This window comes from Stenella coeruleoalba (genome assembly GCF_951394435.1).
Source record: "Stenella coeruleoalba genome assembly, chromosome: 14".
Classification (NCBI taxonomy): domain Eukaryota; kingdom Metazoa; phylum Chordata; class Mammalia; order Artiodactyla; family Delphinidae; genus Stenella; species Stenella coeruleoalba.
Window position 1 is genome coordinate 22860001 of NC_137160.1, and position 9043 is coordinate 22869043.

Here is a 9043-nt window from a genome sequence, read left to right on the forward strand (position 1 = left end):
CTAAAATCCTGAACCCAACTTAGACTTTACTGTTTCAATCCTTTGTTACAGATTTTTGTCTTTCTATCACTAAAACTATAAAACTAATGTTTTTCTAATATGAAGGTACAAGTTTTTAATTTTTAGTTCCTAAGTACCTTCGGAAAGGTTTTGCGGTTGATAAAAATATTACTCCGTTCATGAAATTGACTTGATGCTGACTGGAATAAATTGTTGCCGTTTGTTAAAAAGCAAGAATAAAGGCAGTTCTAGATTATTTTAATAAAACCAAAATTCTGTTCTTAATACTTAGAGGTGTTAGCCACAGGAAGTCTTTTCATCATAAGTTTTGGACAAATTCTCAGGCTGTGCTAGACGACTCTGGAATATATAGATTTGATGGGCAGGATCGTTGCCCTGTAGAATCATTTTACTAGTTTTAGGATTAGCCTTCAGAAGTTTGAAAGTTAAATTATTTGAGTGTGTTTTAGTATTTATACAATTCCAGCATAGATTGAATGAACGGTGAATATGAATTTAACCTTTACCTAATATAAGGTCAGAATCTTTGAGGGGACCTTGAAAAACAATCTACTTTGGAGGCTTTCCTTGCCAGAAGCCAAAACTTTGTCTGAAAGTAATGTTAGCAAAACTGATAAGCACTTATCCAAGGTCTCCGTCTGAATCTGCCTTTCCTCACATGCCCACATTCATTTTCTTGTTTAAGGACATACTGTGGGAGAGGCTCCAGGAACCCCATGGACCTGTGTTACCAGGGAATTGCTGCACCACACTGGATAATCTGCAGTGTGGATAATCCAGAATTGGACAGACCTATTGAGAAGAACTTGACATTCCATTCACACAAACTTGGAGGCTAGATGCTAAACTGAAAACATTTGGATCAGCTAGCAGCTTAGTTACTATAATGATACGTGATTCTTTCTGTAAAGGATTTTATCAAAAGAATCCCCTTGCAAAGTAGGTTTTTAGCAAGAGTGAAAAAGGCTAGAATAATTAGGTTTAGAAAATAGATACAGAATATTGCTCAGCCATAAAAAGGAACAAAATTGTGCCATTTGCAGAGACGTGGATGGACCTAGATAGAGACTGTCATACAGAATGAAGTAAAGTCAGAAAAAGAAAAATATCATATTAATGCCTATATGTGGAATCTAGAACAATGGTATAGATGAACTTACTTGCAAAGGAGAAATAGAGACAGACATAGAGAACAAACGTATGGATACCAAGGGGTGAAGGGGGGGTGGGATAGATTGGGATTGACATATATACACTACTGTGTATAAAACAGATAACTAATGAGAACCGACTGTATAGCACAGGGAACTCTACTCACTGCTCTGTAGCGACCTAAATGGAAAGGAAATCCAAGGAAGAGGGAACGTATGTATACGTGTAGCTGATTCACTTTGCTGTACAGCAGAAACTAACACGTTATAAAGCAACTATCCTCCGATGTAAAAAAAAAAAAAAAAAAAAGGTACAGGAATGTTATTATACTTCAGATTATTCTTACCAGTGGATGTGTTAGCATAAAAACAAGACACTGGTTCTCACTCTGCTACCAACCTCCCCTCCCTTAAATTTCTGCTTTTCTCATTCCAAAACTTTTTATAAATAATGCAGGTTAGGAATATTTATAATACAGGCATACCTCGGAAATGTGAGTTCAGTTCAAGACCACCACATATAAGTTATGTTTACACTGTACTGTTGTCTGTTAAGTGTGCAATAGCATTGTGTCAAAGAAACAATGTACATACCTTAATTTTAAAATACTTCATTGCTAAAAAATGCTAATCATCATCTGAGCCTTCAGTGGGTCCTAATCTTTTTGCTGGTGCTGGAGGGTCTTGCCTCTATGTTGATGGCTGCTGACTGATCAAGGTGGTGGTTACTGAAGATTGGGGCAGCTGTGGCAATTTCTTAAAATAACAGAGTTTGCCACATCAATTGACTCTTCCTTTCAGGCAAGATTTCTCTGTAGCGTGCAATGCTGTATGATAGCATTTTACCCACAGTAGGACTTCATTCAGATTTGGAGTCAGTCCTCTCAAACCCCATGCTGCTTTATCAACTAAGTTTATGTCATATTCTAAATCCTTTGTTGTCATTTCAGCAGTCTTCACAACATCTTCACCAGGAGTAGATTCCATCTCAAGAGACCTTTTTATTTGCTCATCCGTAAGAAGCAACTGCAACATCACAGTTTTATCATGAGATGGCAGCCATTCAGTCACATCTTCAGGCTCCACTTCTAATTCTACCTCTCTTGCTCTTTCCACCACGTCTGCAGGTGCTTCCTCCGCTAAAGTCTTGAACCCCTCAGAGTCATCCGTGAGGGTTGGAATCAACTTCTTCCAGACTCTTGTTAATGTTGGTATTTTGACCTCTTCCCATGAATCATGAATGTTTTTAATGGCATCTAGAACCCTTTCCAGGTTTTCAATCGACTTTGCCCAGATCCATCAGAGGAACCACTATCCATGGCAGCTATAGCCTTAACAAAATGTTTATTAAAACATAAGACTTGAAAGTTGAAACTACTTGATCCATGGGCTGCAGAAAGAATGTTGTGTTGAACTCATTATACATCTCCATCAGAGCTCCTGGGTGGCCAAGTGCATTGTCAATGAGCAGTAATATTTTGAAAGGAATCTTTTTTTTTTTTTTTTTCCTGAGCTGTAGATCTCAATGGTGGGCTTAAAATATTCAGTAAACCATGCTGTAAATAGATGTGCTACCATCCAAGCTCTGTTCTGTTTAAAGAGCACAGGCAGAATAGATTTAGCATAATTCTTAAGGGCCCTAGGATTTTTGGAATGGTAAATGAGCATTGCTTTCAACTTAAGGTCACTGGCTGCCATTAGCCCCTAGCAAGAGAGTCAGCTTGTCCTTTGAAACTTTGAGGCCAGGCATTGACTTCTCTTTAGCTATGAAAGTCCTAGATGACATCTTCCAATATAGGGCTGTTTCATCTACAGTGAAAATCTGTGTTTAATATAGCCACCCACATTCGTTACCTTAGCTAGATCTTCTGGATAATCTGCTGCAGCTTCTACATCAGCACTTGCTGCCTCACCTTGCACTTTGATGTTATGGAGACAGCTTCTTCCCTTAAACCTCATGGACCAACCTCTGCTAGCTTCAAACTTTTCTTCTGCTGCTTCCTCACCTCTCTCAGCCTTCATAGAATTGAAGAGAGTTAGGGCCTTGCTCTGGATTAGGCTTTGGCTTAAGGGAATGTTGTGGCTGGTTGGATTTCCTTCAAGAACTCTTCCCTCGAATTCACAACTTGGCTAACTGGACAAGAGGACCAGCTTTCGGCCTGTTTCTGCTTTTGACATGCCTTCCTCACTAAATGGCATTTCTAGCTTTTGATTTCAAGTGAGAGACATGTGACTTCCTTTCACTTGAACACTTAGAGGTTATTAATTGGTCCAATTTCAAAATTGTTGGGTCTCAGGGAATAGGGAGGCCCAAGGAGTGGGAGAGATGGAAGAACAGCCCATTGGTGGAGCGGTCAGAACACACAACATTTATGAATTTAAGTTTGCCATCGTATATGGGCGCGGCTCATGGCACCCCAAAACAATTACAACAGTAACATCAAGGATCACAGATCACTATAACAAAATAATGAAAAAGTTACAAGTACTGCGAGAACTACCAAAATGTGACACACAAAGTAAGCAAATTCTATTGGAAAAATTGCACTGATAGACTTGTTCCATGCAGGGTCGCCACCAACCCTGAATTTGTAAAAGTGTGCAATAGAGCAAAGCGCAATAAAACAAGGTATGCCTGATACATTGTGAGCATCTTTTCCAGGTCAGTATACTTCCACAGTATGATTCAGTGGTTGCAGTAATAATCTGCTTTATGGCTCTTCCATACCTTAGCCATTTTCTATTAGTGGTTAAGTAACTAGGCAGTGGAGCATTGATGGAATAGGGAAGGACATTGAGAAACGTAATAAGGAGATTCCATTTAATAAAGATTAAGAAGAGCTGTTCTCTTTAAGCTGCCATACCTTCTGACTTGAGTGTCTGAGTAATTATTCCTAGTAAGTGTCTTCAGCTGACCATGTGAAATAATTGAAAGTTATGAATGTTAAATTTTCTTGCCATTTGGGGATTTTCTATGCTGTATCCATATTCATGTTTATCTGGTTTTATAAGTATCATTTGTACAGCAGGGCAAGAGAGCTTCCACAGGGAGAAGTGGTTAGATATCTTAAACAGAAAATAGAGTTCAGTGATCAGAGATGGGGATTGGAAGGCAAAAGAGGAAAATAGCTGAAGAGAAACCACATTTCTAGGCCCTCGGGGTGTTTTTTAGAGGGCTTGTGGGAAATGGCGATGTTTGTCACCTGACACCTAAATGAGTTCCTGCTGCCTTTGTGTTTAAAATGATAAATCTTCAATCTTTGTAAGAGCGTATGGAAAAATACCCTTTTAAGTGTGAAAGTCTTAGGAAGGAGCTACAACATTCAGCTGAATGCACAACAATAAAAAACTGAAAAGAATTAGCTTAGTAATAAGAAGCTTGCTCATTTAAGAAGAAAGTAAATTAACATAATAAATCAAGTATACTTCAATAAAATAAATTTTTAAAAAAAGAACAGTCAATGAAGGCCAAGATTATATAAATCTGTTTAATGCCTACCAGCAACATCTCAATGTTCACCTAAAGCCTCTAGCAGTGTCATGCATAATTTACTGCATATATTAATTTTGAACACCAAGATGGGAAAAATCAGTCCCACCAACTTAAAGCCTGTATAAAACCTCAAAATATAGAGATGACCTATGCCAGAGACAGTCAGATGGAGTTCTGTTAAAGTGGAATGTTCTTGGATAAGTCAACAATAGTTAGCCTCTATTCAAAATGAAAATTGGAGGGGTTTTTTAAAATGTGATCCTGGAACTATAAGAATGTAATGATTATTTAAAATGAAATTAATTATACGTATTTCTCTATTTTAAAGCACCGAGGTTCATATCTATTCCGTGACATTACAGTGGAATTTTTTACACGATCTGGTGCTGCAAATTCAAGGAAATTACCAAGGCATTTTAACAAGAGACTTGAATGGGGTAGTGGTTTCAAGTCTACTTGAGTCATAGGTGTGAAATGCTAAACTATGGAAATTAGGCATTGTACTTTAAAGATAAATCTAAAACTAGAAAGATAAGATTTCCACAAGGAATGCGGGAATACTTGATAGCTTATGGATTTCGCTAATGCTAAATATTTGTAAGTTACCTAGATTGAAAGTCTCTGACGTTCACTATTAGATGACAATTTTTTTTTTTTTTTTTGCGGTACGCGGGCCTCTCACTGCTGTGGCCTCTCCCGTTGCAGAGCACAGGCTCCAGACGCACAGGCTCAGCGGCCATGGCTCACGGGCCCAGCCGCTCGGTGGCATGTGGGATATTCTCGGACCGGGGCACGAACCCGCGTCCCCTGCATCGGCAGGCGGACTCCCAACCACTACGCCACCAGGGAAGCCCTAGGTGACAATTTTTAAAACATCGATGTGTTAATAAGAAATAGCCAAACCTACTACTATTAAGAAATTGTTATTGGAATTTTTCGTAAAGTAAGATTTTCTGAAAGTAAGACCACAGAGGAAAACTGGAGAGATGGGCTAGTGCATTTCTTCCACATTGGTGGAGGCTACAAGAACTTGTTGGACATTTTTTTTTTTTTTTTTTTTTTTTTTTTTTTTTTTTTTTTGCGGTACGTGGGCCTCTCACTGTTGTGGCCTCTACCGTTGCAGAGCACAGGCTCCAGACGCGCAGGCTCAGCGGCCATGGCTCACGGGCCCAGCCGCTCCGCGGCATGTGGGATCTTCCCAGATCGGGGCACGAACCCGTGTCCCCTGCATCGGCAGGCGGACTCTCAACAACTGCACCACCAGGGAAGCCCTGTTGGACATTTTAAGAATTGTACATGTGTAAAAGTAATTGCGTGGGTTTCTCTTAAAGCTACTTTCTTAAAACAGTCTGTGCTACCTCCGTTAAGGAGGTTTTTTCCCCCTCTATCGATAAGAACCAAGAATGGACTGTTGGATTAAGTAGCAACCTTCCTTTGTTTTCTGTACATTTGCTGAATTTGAACTTCTTGGAAACTGCACATTTATTGTCACCCAATGATATTGTTGAGGATGTTTCTTTTTAATTCTGGTAGTTCCAGTTATCTAGAGGCTGGATATATCTTCCTAAGTTTGTCTTTTCATTGCACGGATGAAGGTTCTCAGAATTCATATTCTGAGAGCCACCATCTCATTGGAAATTAAAAGAACAAACTCTAAACATGTCTAATTTTCCTGGCCTGTTCCCAGTGGCTTTTCTTGAGCAACTTGAAAACCACTGAGATCTTATTCTCATGTGCTTGTGGTGAGGACTCTTGCCTCAGGATCATGCTTTATGATTTTTTTCTCTTCCCAAGCAAGTGATGCCTAGTACTTTTTGGAAAATATACCCTCATATCAAAGATTCTATTTGTGGTCAAGGATTACAGAAATGGTTCCTTTACTTTTACCTTCTTTACTAGTAGACAAGTCTTTCTACATGTTCTATTCCATTTCCTCAACCTTTTCAGTAACCTCCCTTCAACTCCCGCCCCTAGCTTTTTTAACTTTCCCCAGGAATAGCAGCATTCTCTGTGATCCCTTCCACCGTACCACCATTTGGGCACCTGTAGGTAAACCCTTCCAGGTAAATCATGGACTCAGCTGGACTCCAAGTCTCTCTCTGAGGTCTTTAAACCCACTTAAAGCACTGAAGGGAATTGGGGGCCACCTTTTAGAGCACATCTGATTTTCAGTCGTTTCCCATGCTTTCCTGGTCATTTGGAAACTGCTCCTGGGCTAGGCCGACAAAAGCTTATTTTCTAGCTTTGGACTCTATTTCAGTTCAAGTTCCCTTATTTTCTGGTTTCAGTAAAGGGCATCTAATGCCATGCTTTGCAGATTATGTTCTTTGAATATCATTTTCCTTATCTGTAAATGAAAATGATTACCTACATGAAATTCAAGTAAGAAACTAAGACCTAGAGATACTGTGAAATAATTTGCCCTCCTTGGCAGCCTCCCTCTTGTTCTGACTTTTTGTAAAACCCAGCATGACCCTGAAAGAAAATGTTGAGGTGCTGCTGAGAGCAATGTGAAGTAAAAGTAAAAAGCCTTCGGATTTTAGAGCTCTACCTTTAGTCGGGTGACCCAGTTTGTACAAAGTGAACTCAGGTAAGTAAGCTTATTTAATCTTTACCACAGCCCTACAGGTGTAGGGACTATTACCTCCATTTTGCAGAGAAAAAAAAAAAAAGCTGAGGCTTAAGAGTCCAAGTAGCTGGCTTAAGGTAAAGATAAAAATCCCCAAATCTAAAGCATTTTCAGGAGGATTTCGTGCAAAATGTTTCATGAGTTGCTGACAACTGTGGTGTGAGCATTTTTCATTTAACGCAGTGGTCCTCTAATTCCTGGGCATGCCAATCAAAAGATTTCAGCAGCATTTCCTAATATAATACAGTTCATTTTTATTCTCGAACTGTCATGACCATGAAGGAATTGGGCTAGATTAAGGCACCATGTCTTCTTTCAAAATTGATTTGTGGGGCTCCCCTGGTGGCGCAGTAGTTGAGAGTCTGCCTGCCAATGCAGGGTACACGGGTTCGTGCCCCAGTCTGGGAGGATCCCACGTGCCGCGGAGCGGCTGGGCCCGTGAGCCATGGCTGCTGAGCCTGCACGTCCGGAGCCTGTGCTCTGCAACGGGAGAGGCCACAACAGTGAGAGGCCCGCGTACCACCAAAAAAAAAAAAAAAAATTGATTTGTGGACTCAAATTGGGCACCAAAGTGCTCTGACCAGCAAATGGAACGTCAGAGTTGGCTGAAACTGTGGTTGAACCAGGAGTTTTACTTAGGTTTTTACTTTCTTCTTTGAGACCAAGCATGAGCAGATATTGGCCCAGCCAGACTACCGTTGACTTTCTGAGGAATTAGTCTTTCCAGAATCATGGAAACTTTCCTCTACTTGTAGTCTCTTAGTATGTAATTTGCTTTATCCTAGAAAGAAAATAAAAAATGGGAGACAGGCCTCATCTATTTTATTACTATGTGATGCCCTTTCTTTTTCCTGGACCACATTTCAGCCCCCAGCTGCTTTCCCGTTCTGACCCTCTAATTTCTATTGCTTTTTCGCATCTTACCAAAAAAACTATTTAAATCAGTCCACTGACCTTATGAGTCTTAACTCTGAATCCAGTTTCTGTAACTTAACCCTGTGAGTGATAACTGCTAAAGGTATCCTAATTGAGAAGAGGGTTGCTCTTCCAGGGATGTGTGCAGGAAATTTCATTTGCTGCCAGATCCCAGACCTGGGGATCCCATTTGCGTCTCCACCTCCCCTCGTCTGAGTGGGCTCACCTCAGCTTCTCCCTTTACATCAGGGACTTTCAGCCTCAGCACTGTTGACATTTGGGGCTGAATAACCGGGGCGGGGGGGGGGCACTGTCCTGTGCATTGTCTCTGTGCTCCGCCTACCGGACACAGTTGTACACATACACACACACACACATATTTGTGACAATCCAAAATGCCTTGACACATTGCCAATTGTACCCTGGGGGGCAAAATTGCCTGTGATTGAGAACCACTGCTTTTTTTTTAATAACATTTTTTTTATTCAAACAAAGTCACAAAAATTATAATCATCCTCATCAGTTCACTCAGTCCCATGTAATTAATTTTTTTTATCTTGATCTTTTGTTAGCACTTTTGTGAATTCATCAGTTTTCCATTAGAGTTCTGAAAATGCTTATTCATTCAGTTCAGCAGTATAGTCAGTTACCAGAAACCTGTACTTGTCAGAGTCTTTTCCATGAATTCCTTGAAGATGAAACCCTTTTACAGGAACATTTTTGCAAAAGCATCAGAGTACACCCAGAACTGTCTGTAAAGGACAAAAGACTTAAAAATGACCACGGTTAAAGATTTGATGAATGTTCATAATAATGCAATTGACAAGGAAATTT